Source organism: Hyla sarda, chromosome 4, assembly GCF_029499605.1.
Source record: "Hyla sarda isolate aHylSar1 chromosome 4, aHylSar1.hap1, whole genome shotgun sequence".
NCBI classification, from domain to species: Eukaryota; Metazoa; Chordata; class Amphibia; order Anura; family Hylidae; genus Hyla; species Hyla sarda.
In genome coordinates, this window is record NC_079192.1 from 395,043,118 (window position 1) to 395,059,135 (window position 16,018).

Genomic DNA, 16,018 nt, shown 5'->3' on the forward strand with positions numbered 1-16,018 from the left:
TGTGGTATTGCCGCGTGCGGAAATGTCTGAATTATAAAAATATATAATTAATTAAACGGCACAATCAATGGCGTGCGCGCAAAAAAAATTCTAAAGTCCAAAATAGTGCATTTCTGGTCACTCTTTATATCAAGAAAAAATGAATTAAAAGCGATTAATAAGTCCTATCAATGCAAAAATGGTACCGCTAAAAATTTTAGATCACGGCGCAATAATTGAGCCCTCATACCGCCCCATACACGGAAAAATAAAAAAAGTTATAGGGGTCAGAAGATGACAATTTTAAACGTATACATTTTCCTGCATGTAGTTATGATTTTTTCCAGAAGCACAACAAAATCAAACCTATAAAAGAAGGGTATCATTTTAATCGTATGGACCTACAGAATAAAGATAAGGTGTCATTTTTACCGAAAAATGTACTGTGTAGAAACGTAAGCCCCCAAAAGTTACAAAATGGCTTTATTTTTTTCAATTTTGTCTCACAATGATTTTTTTTTCGTTTCGCCGTACATTTTTGGATAAAATGACTGATGTAATTACAAACTGGAATTGGTGGCGCAAAAAATAAGCAATCATATGGATTTTTAGGTGCAAAATTGAAAGAGTTATGATTTTTTAAAGGTAAGGAGGAAAAAACGAAAACGCAAAAACGGAAAAATGCTGAGTCCTTAAGGGGTTAACGGGACCAGGCTTTGTAACTTGAACTTCCCTTTAATGTGTCCTGACTCTTGGACAACCCATTTTAATGGTACTCTGTTGTGGACCATACCTTTTTGTTAGAAAGGTATCCCAAAAATAAGCAGTTCTCAAAGTGTTCTCTAGCTGGGACCCAGTGTAATCTGTAGAGAAGCCTAGAGGTAATTGTTGAATTCCCCTGCAGTGCCACCAGAGGGGAAACTAAGCATTACAGTGCATCCATTTAAAGGGGTTCTCCACTGGTCAGCATTTGGAACTAAATGTCCAAATGCTGTTTTCGTGCTGTGGGGGTCAGCCACACCCCTCGGCATGTCACTGCCACGCCCCCTCAATGCAAGTCTATGGGAGAGGGCGTGACGACTGTCACGCCCCCTCCCATTGACTTGCATTGTGGGGGCGTGGCAGTGACATGCCGAGGGGCGTGGCTGACCCCCGCAGCGCAAAAACAGCGTTTGGAACATTTAGTTAGTGGAGTACCCCTTTAAATCAGTGGGTTGTCTTTGGAACGCAAGACGGTGCAGGTCCTCCAAAGCAAGAGACGGTTCTTATAACCACTTTTCATTCTGGCCAGAATATGAGGCCCTATCTATTAACTCTGAATTTCTTAATAGGGTATAAGAAACAGGTTTCCTAAATTGGACAATTCCTTTAATAAGGCACTCTAACTCTGTTCCTACGTTACCGTATATTTGGTGAGTAAAAATATAAATAGTTCGTCATAAATTAGGATTGTTGGTGCAGGTACTAGGCCCAAAAAGAAGGGTCCATTGTCAGGTCTCCATGATGGCTGTATATTCTCCTTCTGCATGCATCTTCTTGTTGGCCCATGCCTTTCTGCATCAGTCCTAAATTTGGTGACTAGGGCAGTACCATATTACTAATGTTTTTGGCCTTCATGGTATGGTGCTGGGGTGGAAGGATGCAATGGGGGTGTTGCGGAGTGTGCTACTGAATTTAGGATAATTGAGTTGCAGTAGTCACACAGGATTTTAGTAGTTTTGAGCTGGATAACTCACGGTTTAGCGGCTGCGGTAGATAAGGCTTCAGGCCTAGCTTGAATTGATGCTTAGATATGAGATGTGCTTTCTTGCATGTACAGGTCTCAAGAGAGAGAATTTAGTGGCAGCAGCCCCTTATATATTAAAGGGAACCAATCATCAGATTTTACCCTATATAATGCTTGGCAAAGCGTTATATAGGGTAAAAATGTTGTCCTCACCATTCCCGGGGATGCTCCTGCCCCCAGGGATGGTGAAGATATGAAGTTATAAACTAGTCACCGCCGCCGCCGTAAGTAGTCACCTGGGCGGGGAGCTTTTCTCATCTGCTCCCGTTCTTCGGCTGGGAGCAATGCCCCCTCCACTTGATTGATGGGCCGCGTCATCGCTCTGCTCCGTCTGTTCAGTGAGCGGAACAATGACGCTGCCCATCAAGCGGAGGGGGCGTCGCTCCCGTCCGAAGAACGGGAGTAGGTGAGTGGAGCTCCCCGCCCAGGTGACTACTTACGGCGGCGGCGGTGACTAGTTTATAACTTCATATCTTCACCATCCCTGGGGGCAGGATCGTCCCCCGGGGATGGTGAGGACAACAATTTTACCCTATATAACGCTTTGCCAAGCAATATATAGGGTCAAATCTAATGACTGGTTCCCTTTAAAGGGGTGGGACAAAGCTCATCGGATAGCCAAACCTGTCAGTCCTGACCCATGGAACTCTGGGTATATCACATGACCCAAAGGTCCTTAAACCATAGCAGAACATAAATTAAAATCACATGACTTTTAAGGTCCTATACAGAGGTATCCTAGATTAATTAAATATATAAATATATACATTAAATATTACCATATTAAGAGGCGACTAGGGGTCAGCCCTTCAGGAGAGCCCATTAGCATGGAGGGACTCTGGCTGAGGGGGCTCCAGACAAAGGGACAGGACCAAGTCCTGTACCGGGATACCACAATGGTGACTGTCAACAACATATGGATGTATAACGTATCTCATTGTAAGATGTTCTTCCATTAGACTTAAAGGGGTACTTCACTGGAAAAAAAATTTTTTTTATCAACTGGTGCCAGAAAGTTAAACTGTAAATTACTTCTATTAAAAAAATAAATGAATCCTTCCAGTACTTACCAGCTGCTATATGCTCAACAGGAAGTTCTTTTCTTTTTAAATTTCCTTTCTGTCTGACCACAGTGCTCTCTGCTGACACCTCTGTCCATTTTAGGAACTGTCCAGAGCAGGATAGGTTTGCTATAGGGATTTGCTCCTACTCTGGACTTTTCCTGTGGTCAGACAGAAAAGAAATCCAAAAAGAAAAGAACTTCCTCTAGAACATACAGCAGCTGATAAGTACTGGAAGGGTTAAGATTTTTAAATAGAAGTCATTTACAAATCTGTTTAACTTTCTGGCACCAGTTGATTAAAAAAAAAAAAGTTTTCCAGTGGAGTACCCCTTTAATGCTTATGCAGAAATATAATCACATCCCTTCCCCTTCATCCCACTTTCCCTTCAACTCCTTGGTTGGACTTGATGGGCGTTTGTCTTTTTTCGACCATACTATGTAACTATGTAACCCAGTCTTAAGTGTTCCTTTAAACGCTATAAAAAGTTCCCTATGACATGAGGCTATTGTCAGGCGTAAGTAAAGGAATGGAGTGGCGCCCTCTTGGAAACATGATCCTCGGCAGTGTTGGTGAGGGATGTAAACCCTTTACATTCATTCCTGGTCTGATTCAGCTCCTTAGGTTACCCACATGTAGTCAATGACAGGTTGAGGCACCTTGGCAGATCTAGTTACAGAACATGGCATGCTTGAATATTCATTTATGGAGGCTTTAACAATGGTGCACTTAACAGAAGTAATGATGTAACATTGTCCATGACGCCCACATACGAAGTAGCATTCATGGGTTGCATTGTGTTCTCCCACCATTTAGAGAGCAGCTTCCATTCATATGGGATCCATTATGTTGGCCATTATGGATCTTTGGTTCATTTCATTTAATGTAATGCAATAGATAACGTGTCTTACGTTTCGTTCCTTATCTTTCTTCAGCTTCAGGCCTAACACTATTGCAAAGTAAATCCTGCTTGTCCAACTCTACACAGAAACCTTCGTTATCTATACAGGTGCCTTACTACCAGCCACCCAGAAAAACAGTCATCAACAATGTGTTACTTACACTAGGAATGCATCCTCTTTAAAGCTGCACACTTCAGGACTCCAACTCTTATCAGAGGTTACTCACAGCCTCACTTGCAGACTGGCTCTCCCCAAACTGTTCCGAACACATAGCCCCGCCCCTTCATGACATCACTCCCCGCCCACTCAATGCCAGTCTATGGGAGGAGGCGTGATGGCAGTCACGCCCCCTCCCAAAGACTTGGATTGAGGGGGCGGGGCTATTACTTCACAAGCTCCCGGCGTAGGCTCCAGCATTCAGAACAGTTTGTTCCAAATGCTGAGCAGCGGAGTACCTCTTTAAAGCCCAGTGACAAGTTGTCTTCAGCACCTGTGCTGATCTGGATTAGTCTGAAATTCTGGCGTGGTCTAGCAAAGGGATGAAAGACCCCACAACCAAACTTGCCTTTCATTCCATAAAAATCCAGGCCTGATAACAGGACTTACCAATGTCCCCAGCAAGCTAAGGCTCTCCAAGGATTTGTAACTTTTTTTTATTGGACTTCCCATATTTCAACTTTCTTTTTATGTAACCTGAGATTTAGAAACAAGGGAGGAGAGATTAGTCTTCTCAGAGTTGAATGGGGTTGATTGGGGGGGGGGAGAAGTAGCAGAAACTGCCCCCAGTCAACCCTACGAAGATAGACCGCTCACATCACAGAGACATCACACTAGACAGAGCCACACAGCACTCGGAGCCATTCAGACACACAGATTATGGCTGCACTTGCAACACTTCTAAGGCTAAAATACGTCTATAGTTGCCAACTGTCTCGTTTTTGTCAGGATAGTCCCAGAATTTGGGACCCTGTCCTGGGCAATTCAAATGTTCTGGCAAAAACAGAACAGTTGTGCAACGGCACTTATGTGGTAGCCACGGGGGTGCTAGGAAATACCTTATGCTGTTTGCGACGCCAAAAGTTGTAATAGCCACGGGGGGTGATAGGAAATACCTTATCCTGTTTGTGATGCCAAAAGTTGTAATAGCCACGGGGGAGCTAGGAAATACCTTATCCTGTTTGTGATGCCAAAAGTTGTAATAGCCACGGGGGAGCTAGGAAATACCTTATCCTGTTTGTGACGCCAAAAGTTGTAATAGCCACGGGGGAGCTAGGAAATACCTTATCCTGTTTGTGATGCCAAAAGTTGTAATAGCCACGGGGGGTGATAGGAAATACCTTATCCTGTTTGTGATGCCAAAAGTTGTAATAGCCACGGGGGTGCTAGGAAATACCTTATCCTGTTTGTGATGCCAGGGCAATGTTAGCCTATACACGGTCCGAGGTTGGAGACAGCTTCTCCTGGGCGAGTAAAGGGAGTAAAGAAACACACCGACATCGGGTTACGGATAACTGTCTTTACTGAGCAGGGTGCAGATGGTATTACACTGCCAGTATGGTGCAGAGTGGAGAGGATGCAGTGTAACCCCTTGGGAGCCCTGTTCCCTTGCTTGGACTTATGGTGCTTTTCACCCAATAGAATTAATACTGACTTGAAAGGAGACTGAAGATTGTTCCAGGTAGCTAGGGTTCTGTCAAGGTCCTGTAGCTTTCTTCGCCAGGCTTGAATTTACTATGTGCAGGGGATCCTTGCATAATGACTGGATAAGACTCGAGAGGATAGATTTGATCTGGGCCTTCCGATAAAGCTTCTCCACACACCTCACACCCTTACCAGACTTGTGCTCTTCTTTCAACAGTGGCTAGCACTAAACTGGACAATTCCTCCCCCCCACTACTCTATATGGCCAAGAATTTAGGGGTTCCCATTGGGCATACAGGGTCACATGGGCCTGCACTGCTCCTCAGTCTTAAAGGTACAAAACATATATAAATAACATATATAGAAATAACATATAACAGGATATTTATAAAAATATATTAAAGCTCTGGTAAAGTGCTTGAACATATTAGGAACAATAACCAGTCTCTCAGTGGGACACCACACTTACACTACACTCTGCCTGTCTGCGGCTCCGTTCTTCCATGCACTGACTGGATGGCTCCATTGTCTGTAACATTGTGTCTTATGAAGAAGCATGTGACAATACACCTCACTCCTCATTCCTCCATAGCGTTGCACTGTGTTCAAGCAAGAGGCTCGGGTGCAGTGGGTGGAGGACACCATGCTACAGGCGGGGGAGCCATCCAGTCAGCACATGAAATGAAATGACTGAAGGTCCACAAGGAAGTCGAACTTGAACTTGTATAACTTTACTTAAATGCTTGCGGTAAATCCAATGCACACTGACAGTCTTATATAAACAGTCTCTATATTGCTCAGTGACTGACAGTTGTTGCGGACCTTGAGTATTATTACAAGTCTCTGAATTTAGGATAAGTATTGCAGATCTGTCCGGATTTAGGGGATAGATAAGGTCCGGTGATCTTGCAGAGTGCTTGGGATTGATACACTCACGATTCTGAATAGGTTCAACCGTTGCCGCAAGGCTCAGGCCTAACTCACTGCGATAATAGCTGCGCAGATCCTTCTCGTTTGCCAGCCCAGGAACAAGAGAGAGAACAATGGCCGCCGCTCCCCTATATGGGCAGGGGGCGGGATGAATCCGATTGGTCCGAATACCCGTCATTCACTGTTACACGGTATGATGGGATTGCATACGTCACAAGGACCTCCAAAGGTCCCAAAGCAGAAACACCACAGAGTTCACCCAGTCACGTGACCCGCAGGTCCTTGCACGCTACGTGCAGGTAATTAATCATTTATTTACATGTATATCACTATATTTACATAAACCTTGAGTAAACTACTGATTTAGTATCTGGAATAGAGGTGACAAGGGCAGGCTATACAACGTGGACCCCTACGTCCTAGGGACTCTGGCCATGGGGACCCACAGACATATAGGTACCGTATAGGATGCGGTACCGGGACACCACACACATACAGGGGGCAAATTATCTACAGGGGGTCCTATTTAAAGGGGGCAATCTACCTACACGGTGGTCCTAGCTACAGGGGGCAAGCTATCTACAAGGGTATCCTATCTACAGGGGGCAAGCTATCTACAAGGGGATCCTACCTACAGAGGGCAAGCTATCTACAAGGGGATCCTACCTACAGGGGGTAAGCTATCTACAAGGGAATCCTACCTACAGGGTTGCAGGAGAACAAGTCAGCTGCCGTCAAGTCAGGCTGGGTTCCCACTACGTTTTCTCCCATACGGGAGCGCATACAGCAGGGGGGGAGCTAAAACCTTGCGCTCCCACATACCTTCGTAAGCGCTCCCGTATGTCAATCATTTTAATGAGCCGACCACAGTGAAACGTTTGGTCCGGACGGCTCATTTTTGCGCTGTATGCGCTTTTACAACCGGACCTAAAACTGTGGTTGACCACAGTTTTAGGTCCGGGCTCATTGAAATGAACGACATACAGGAGCGCTTATGAAGGCATATGAGAGTGCAAGGTTTTAGCTCCTCCCTGCCGTATGTGCTCCCGTAGGGCTGGGCGATATACCGGTTCATACCGAATACCAGTTTTTATCCCCTCACGATATGAATTTTGCCCATACCGCAATACCGGTTGGGCCCCTCCCCCCCTCGAATGAGTGAATTATCCGCCGCAGCGCGCTGTCCCCACTAATCATATTTGACCCGCGAGCGCTATTCTGCTTACCCGCCCTCCCCCTCAATTATCAGCGCAGATAATCTGTTCCCACATCATGTCACCCGCGTGTACTCCTCTGCTCATCCTCATACGATTTGTGGGCCGTTGGCGCAAGAAATCTGTACTAAAAATAACGCTGCAAAGATAAACAAAACAAACTTTAACTTACCTTCCGACGTGGTCCCTCCTCATGGTCCCTCCGCTGCGGTCCTGAGGATGGGAACGTCACAGAGCCTTTAGCCTATCACCGGCCGCAGCGATGTCCCGCCTCGGCCGCTGATAGGCTGAGCGCACTGTCATGTAAGGAGCATACATGACAGCGCGCTCAGCCTATCACCGGCCGCAGCGATGTCCCGCCCCGGCCGATGATAGGCTGGCTCTGTGACTTTCCCGTCCCAAGGTAACTGCAAGAGGACCACAGGCCAGGACAGTGAAGACGGTAGCAGAGCAACGGGGGAAAGTAGGCAGGTTAGTTATAGTTTATTTTGTTTATTTTTGCAGCCCGGGAAACGTTATTTGTAGTACAGTTTTCTAGCGCTGGTGGCCCGCAACTCATAGAAGGATGAGCAGAGGAGCGCACGCGGGTGACATGATGTGGGGACAGATGTGGGGACAGCGCAGCTGATAATTAATTGTGATGAGCCACACCCCTAAAATCCCAAACTCACAATACACCACACCCATAATAAGCCACACCCTTTGTTGTCAAAGCCAAAGAGTCCCAGACAACTTTCTTTAAATGTTGGTGATATTGTTTTAAGGAATGGCTACTTCTGTAAATGTGTGTAGGATGCCTGTATATGAGTCCTGCTCTGAACCTGTTCAGTGATATCAAGAGTCAGAATATAGAGAAAACATTGCTAGTAAATTGGATGTCACAGGTAAAGGATATAAATAGATTTGTGATTAATGACACTATATTAAAAGTCTACGTTAGACATTTATGTGCTGAGCGTTGCCCTTTGCTTTTCCCGTTTTTTGCCTAGTATACAGAAACCGTCCGGAGCATGTTTCACTCTACCGAGACAATTTATTATAACCGCTGAGACGCGAACAGATAAAAAAATATATATTCATACCCTTACACAATAAAGGGTTAACTGAAAAACAAACAAAAAAAACAACAACAACAACAACAATTTTAACCCCTTAACGACCAAGCCTTAAGTCTTAAAGGGAATGTATCACAAACATATGTTTTAGAGCTCCTTTCACTGTAATCCCGCCTGTGATGATAAGGAGGAGAGGCTGCTGAACCATTTTCCCTATCGAGTATTTCCCGCTGCGCAAAATCTTCTGGGAAGTGGGACAGTGAAATTGGAGGCGGAGCCGCGCGCCGGCGTGACTGTGATGTGCGGCTCTCCCTCCAAACATCACTGAACACACAGGGCTGCCGCGTATTACCATCTCTGGAGACGATTTTGCGCAGTGTGAAATATGTTGCGTAAGCCGTAGGGGGGAATGTTACCCTAGAACAGGAAGCGTCAGCTTGTTGTTAGGCTTAGTGGCCAATATGATAACTGACTGTTTATAGGTATATTATAAAATATAGATAGGAAAATGGTAAATTAAAAACAACATCACCAAAAAATCTTAATAAATACATACAACTTGGTTTAAACAATGGGTCATTTTCTGGGGCCACATTCCCTTTATTTATTTATAAAAAAAATTTTTTTATCCTTGCATTCAGGGTGCTCTAACACGCAGCTGTGAAAATTGCAGATGGGACCTGGATTTGCCATCTTAAACAGGCCACCTGCAATTCAGAATTGTAAACTCTAGCTGCTGGGGTTAGCCCTGCACTCCTAAACAGGTATTCTGGCACTGTATTAAAAAATAATAGAGTGCCGGGGCTCTATTATTATAATAAAAAAAAAATACTTACTTTCTCCTGGCCCCCTGCCGGTCCTGCAGCAGCTTCGGTTCTTCTTCTTCCGATCCCCTGCCGCTCGTCTCCATAATCTACTTCCAAGATGAGCGCTCAGAGCAGGACATTCCTGCTCAGCTAATCACTCGCTGCAGTGGTGTCTGAATTGGCAAGTGATTGGTGGAGTGTGAAGCAGGTTGAAGAGACAGGGGATTGGAAGAAAAAGAACCGGAACTGCAGCAGGATCGATGGGAAACCAGGGGTGGGTAAGTATCTATTATTCTTATGTATAGGACCAGAATTCCCCTTTAAAGACCCATAACCTTTATGTTGTTTTATTGCCCTCTACGTAGTTATTTGAGGGCTTTTTTTTGGGGGGGGGGGGGGGGGTAAAAGAATAGTATTTTTTAGTTTTATTGTTTTGGGATATATATAAAAAAAAAAAATATATATATATATATATATATATATATATATATACCGGTATATATATATATATATATATATTTATATATATATATATATATATATATATATATATATATATATATATAGTATTATTGTAAAAAAAAATCTTTCAGTACTTTTGCATAATACAAACATGTTCTAAGAAGTTTTATGTTTTTTTTTTGCATGTTTTCTCTTACATTTTTGTTTGCTTCTGTAGATGTTGTGCATAAGGGCTTGTAGTTGTACTTTTTACCAAAAACGCAATTTATTGACTAATTTTATACATTTTTAGGGGGGGGGACACAACAAATCTACCTTGTTTTTTCCAACAAGGATCCAAGAATTGATCGGCTATTTTGGGAGCTATGAACTATTTTGGGAACTTGAAGGATCTTTTGATATTTGATAGTACGGAAATGGTTCGATCATAACCCCCCCCCCCCCCACCCCCCACACACACACACATATTAACCAGCGCTTAGGTTTGGTGGAGAGGATTAAAAGTTGTGAAAGATTTAGAATAGGGAAATCAAAGAAGAAACAAAGGGAATTTGAAAAGGGGGTTGTTTGGGGATGAAGGCAATTAATTTGTGCTGTAATTTCACTGTATGTATAGAATTTTTTTTTTTTCTTAAATAAAACAATAAAAAAAAAAAAAACCTTGTTTGTTCCATATGCAATGTACTGTGCAGAATAAATAATAAATTATATAATATGACTGTTATTATGAATAAAAATAATAACAACAATAATAATAACATGCTTATTAATATTAATAATAATAACTATTATTATTATTATAAAAATTATAACAACAATAATAATAACATTCTTATTATTAATAATAATAATTATAAAAATAACAACAATAATAATAACATGCTTATTATTAATAATAATTATTATTACTATTATAAAAAATAATAACAACAATAATAATAACATGCTTATTAATAAGAATAAGAATAATTATTATTATTGTAAAAATAATAACAACAATAATAATAACATGCTTATTAATAAGAATAAGAATTATTATTGTAAAAATAATAACAACAATAATAATAACATGCTTATTAATATTAATAATAATAAATATTATTATTATAAAAATTATAACAACAATAATAATAAAATTCTTCTTATTATTAATAATAATAATTATAAAAATAACAACAATAATAATAACATGCTTATTAATAATAATAATTATTATTATTATAAAAATAATAACAACAATAATAATAACATGCTTATTAATAATAATAAGAATAATAATTATTATTGTAAAAATAATAACAACAATAATAATAACATGCTTATTAATAATAATAAGAATAATTATTATTATTGTAAAAATAATAACAACAATAATAATAGCATGATTATTAATAATAATTATTAATATTATTATATTTGTTATTGTTATAATTTTTAGGCCTTCACAATTGTGGCAGTTTCAAATATGTGTAATTTTTTAAAGATAAAGGAGACTTTTTTTTTTTAAATTAATTAATTAATTTTTTAATTGGAGGAGGGGGTTGGGAGGGCGAGATCGGGGTAATCATAGGTGAGGCTATAGTTTCACAAAGTGTTGACCGGTCTGAACAACCACTAAGCCACCCATAGCCACCTGCATTGAGTTATGTCATAGATATCTGACAGGTGGGGGCAGTGCCTCGTGAACCGCCATCTTTTTGGGAAAAGATTTTACAAAGTGTGCCAGTGGCAACCGAATTTAGGCTGAGACTTGATTGAAAGATGGCCCTGCATCGAACACTGTGGGGGACATTTATCAAAACCTGTCTAGAGGAAAAGTTGCCCAGTTGCCCATAGCAACCAATCAGATCGCTTCTTTCACTTTGCAGAGGCCTTGTTAAAAATGAAAGAAGCGATCTGATTGGTTGCTATGGGCAACTCAGCAGCTTTTCCTCTGGACAAGTTCTGATAAATCTCCCCCTGTACCTATTGGAGTCTACCAAGTGAGGTAAACATGGATAAATGTCACATACTCATTGCCCCGTCATACCTTGTGCCAGAACTGATGCTCCCCGCTATCCATCTTCTACTAAGTAGTAGTGTTGAGCGGCATAGGCCATATTCGAATTTGCGATATTTCACGAATATATGGACGAATATTCATTATATATTCGCTAAATTTGCATATTCGTAATATTTCCGTTTTATTTTCGCATCTGTGGAAAATTCGCGGGTGCGAAAATTATCATATGCGAAAATTAGCATATACAAAAATTAGCATAAGCGAACATTAGCATATGTAAATTTTCGCATATGCGAAACTTCGCACGCCACACAGTAGTATTAGAGCCTTCTTTACACCACACAAGCTGGAAGCAGAGAGGGATGATCACTGTGATGTGTACTGTCAAGAAAATACAAAAAAAAGAATTTGTAATTACGAATATATAGTGCTATATTCGCGAATATTCGCGAATATGCGATATTCGCGAATAAAATTCGCATTGCGAATATTCTCGAGCAACACTACTAAGTAGGTCAGTGTTTCCCAACCAGGGTGCCTCCAGCTGTTGCAAAACTACAACTCCCAGCAGGCCAGGACAGCCTTCGGCTGTCCTGGCCTGCTGGGAGTTGTAGTTTTGCAACAGCTGGAGGCACCCTGGTTGGGAAACACCGACGTAGGTCTTCAGTTTGAGATCAGGAGCCGTGATGGTCAGCCATTGGATTACATTGATCAACTACTCTCTACCAAAGGGCCAAAAACCCCCAAAAATCGTTTCCCTGCCAAACGTAGACTTCGGCTTGTTTGAGCTCAGTGTCAGGAATTGTAGACTATCAGATTCCTGGTTAATGGCTCCTTCCATTTCTCTTCCTGTTAGATGTCTCTGCTGTGGGGTAAGTTGCATGCATTAGCAGAGCGGGCTGTTGTTTCGCTATATACTGATCACTTTTTCATAATTTCCTTTTAAAAACCTCAACATCAATACCTGTACGTTCTGATTTTGCTATAAGTCAATGACAAGACACTTGAGCCATCAATGGCAGAACAGGAAATGAAACCTCTAAAGAGCAACTCCAGGAAGATATGTCAATTCACGTTTAGGTCCAGATTTTTATCCATAGGGGCAACAATAGATTAAAGATAATAATAACTCAGTTTTTGTCGATCTAGCCCTCATATCTATCTATCTCACATCTATCTTTGAAAGAGTTGGGTGTAGGGAGTGTAGATGTGCGGTTACTAAAGGGTGTCTGGTTAACCCTTTCTACTCGTGATGCCAGGGTGAGGGCTCCTCTGTAATGCTTGTCCTACCGCCACCCTTCCCAAGAGCGATAGGGAGGTGTAGAATAATTTAATGTCCACAACCGGAGAGTTTGCTGAAAACAGTTGGAACTTTTACTGAAGATTTTATGCAAGCTTCATAACAGGAACAGTCTCTATACATGCAAATTCTCTTGGAGATTGACAAAGGTTGGGACCTTAAGCAATTTTGAGTCCTTAGACTGATATGCGCTGTTCCACTGGATTTAGGGGATTTAGTTGCGGTCCAGTAGTCGCGCTAGCTTTTGCGGGGATTAGTTTAGAACTCACGGTTTGGTTTAGGCTGAGGCCGGTAGGTTATCAGGCCTAGCTTGTCTTTGAAAGTTGCGCAGATCCGTCCTGCTAGTCCCCGAGAGCAGCAACCCAAGAGAGCGGTAATTGGACACAGCTCCCTTATATGGGCAGGGGCTGCACTAGAGCTAATTGGTCCAATACTTCTGTCAATCACCTTTACATAGGATTATGGGTAGCATGTGACCCAAGGACCTCCAAAGGTCCTCTAACATACCATAGAGGAATTAACATAGTCACATGACCGAAGGTCCTGCGACGCTAACAAGGTAAGTATACTATACATTATATTAAATATACACATTATTATTAAATATGTACATGTAAACATCACAGAATTAGAGTAGAGGAGAGGCGACTAGGGGTTGTCCAACCTGGGGGACCCTACCTGAGCGTAGTTACTCTGAATATGGGGACCACCATACAAGGTACGGTATGCAATACGGTACCGGGACACCACATATCTATCTATCTATCTATCTATCTCATATCTATCTATCCATCTTATATCTATCTATCTATCTATCTATCTATCTCATATCTATCTATCTCATATCTATCTATCTATCTATCTCATATCTATCTATCTATCTCATATCTATCTATCTATCTCATATCTATCTATCTATCTATCTCATATCTATCTATCTATCTATCTATCTCATGTCTATCTATCTATCTATCTATCTATCTATCATCTATCTCATTATCTATCTATCTATCTGTCTTCTATCCATCTATCTATCTGTCTTCTATCTATCTATCTCCAACACTCCGGGCTTCACTAAAGAGACTAGAACAGTGGTCTCAAACTGTGGCCCTCCAGAGGTTGCAAAACTTTAAGGCTAGGTTCAGACTGCGGAATTTCCGCCTGCAATTTCAAAGCGGAAATTCCGCTTGCTAAAATGTATAGTGTAGTGAATGGGTTTCCGTTCATAAATTCACACTTCGGAATTTGTGAAGCGGAATTTGTGAACTAAAAATCCGCTTGGAAATTTCCGCCTGAAGAATGGCGTTGCTCATTCTTCAGGCGGAAATATTCGCGGAACACATTGCAGTCTATTGGCCACACTCGGAATCTCCAGGCGGAAATTTTCTGCCCGGAGATTCCGTAGTGTGAACCTAGCCTAACTCCCAGCATACTGGGAGTTAAAGTTTTGCAACCTCTGGAGGGCCACAGTTTGAGACCACTGCACTAGAGGTTATGGTCCCCCCCAAGTCCCAGGGCACAACCTGTATAACATGGAGACAATGGTGTTAGGGGTGCCTGCGGTGGTGTAGTAAAGAAAGAAGGCCAGATACTTGGATAATGGGAAGAAGCCATAACTTTTATTATAGGCAACATTCTTTCACGAGTGAAGGGACAATCTCTTTCCCAGTTCTATGGGTTCTAGGATTTGGCTGGAACTAGAGTTACCTATAAACTGAAGTGTGATGGGGTGTCTGGAACTTAGACAGTGTTGTGTTACTAGTCTCTTGTCTCCTGTTTCCTGAGGTGAATGCGAATTGGTTGGCTCTGATCTTTTCCCAAAAGTCTCTACTGTAGCTGCAATTCCCAACCCCAAGATGCAGGTCTCTGAAGTTTTATAACTTAGGAGTCACTTGGTCCTAGGCCCAGCCTGAAGCCCAGTAAGGTCCTATCGAGAAGCTATGGGGCTCTTGTACACCTTCTGTGCACAGGGGATGTAACTTTTTCCTCCTTTTTCTTAAATTTTTTAAATTACTTCTATTAAAAAATATTTACCCTTCCAGTATTTTTTTATTCCTTCCTCTTAATCCTTCCCGTAATTTTTTTTTCTGTCTGACCACATTGCTCTCTGCTGACACCTCTGTCCATTTTAGGAACTGTCCAGAGTAGGAGAAAATCCCCATAGAAAACCTATCCTGCTCTGGACAGTTCCTGACATGGACAGAGGTGTCAGCAAAGAGCACTGTGGTAAGACAGAAAAGAACTTCCTGTGGAGCAAACAGCAGCTGATAAGTACTGGAAGGATTAAGATTTTTAAATAGAAGTTAAATATCTCTTTAATTTTCTGGCACCAGTTGATTAAAAAAAAAAATTCTACCGGAGTACCCCTGTAAGACTAACTCTGCGCACCTTTTCCTGGGGAAAGGCTGCACGCCACATCCTTTTACATCGAGAGGTTGAAGTCCGCTAATTTTGTTTTCCTTCTCTGTAGAGAGGCTAGGCCTAGAGCACACTTCTCCCCTCTCTAGAAGGTTCTCTAACTAGTGTGCATCTAGGCATGTAAGTGCTCGCAACCAGTGGAAGGGACAACCGGACAATGCTGCAATACCGTACGCTAAGTATATAGCAATGGACTCCAAACGGGGATCCCGCCAGTTGTTGCTAAACTACAACTCCCAGTATGCCCGGACATGCAGCTGGAGAGCCACAGTTTGGCGACCACTGCCTGTGTGAGTTGAGATATCCCAGACTGAGTTTTTTTGTCCAAAAAACACTAAAACCAATGTTCTAAGATAACAATCCATCAGACGTATGGCACCTGATGGAGCAGGCACAACATAAACGTTGTCTTCATATTCTATCGCCACGTATACATATTTATACTTCTATCTTCATTGTCTC

General features: G+C 41.9%; 1 long non-coding RNA gene across 1 annotated transcript in view; it reads left to right on the forward strand.

The window, feature by feature from the left end:
• Nucleotides 1–11,759: 11,759 nt before the first annotated feature.
• LOC130267425 (uncharacterized) overlaps nucleotides 11,760–16,018 on the forward strand; it is a 71,852-nt gene continuing 67,593 nt past the window's right edge. Inside the window, exon 1 of the long non-coding RNA XR_008843186.1 lies at nucleotides 11,760–11,823. This is a non-coding gene — a long non-coding RNA (uncharacterized LOC130267425). The remainder of the gene's footprint in view (nucleotides 11,824–16,018) is intronic.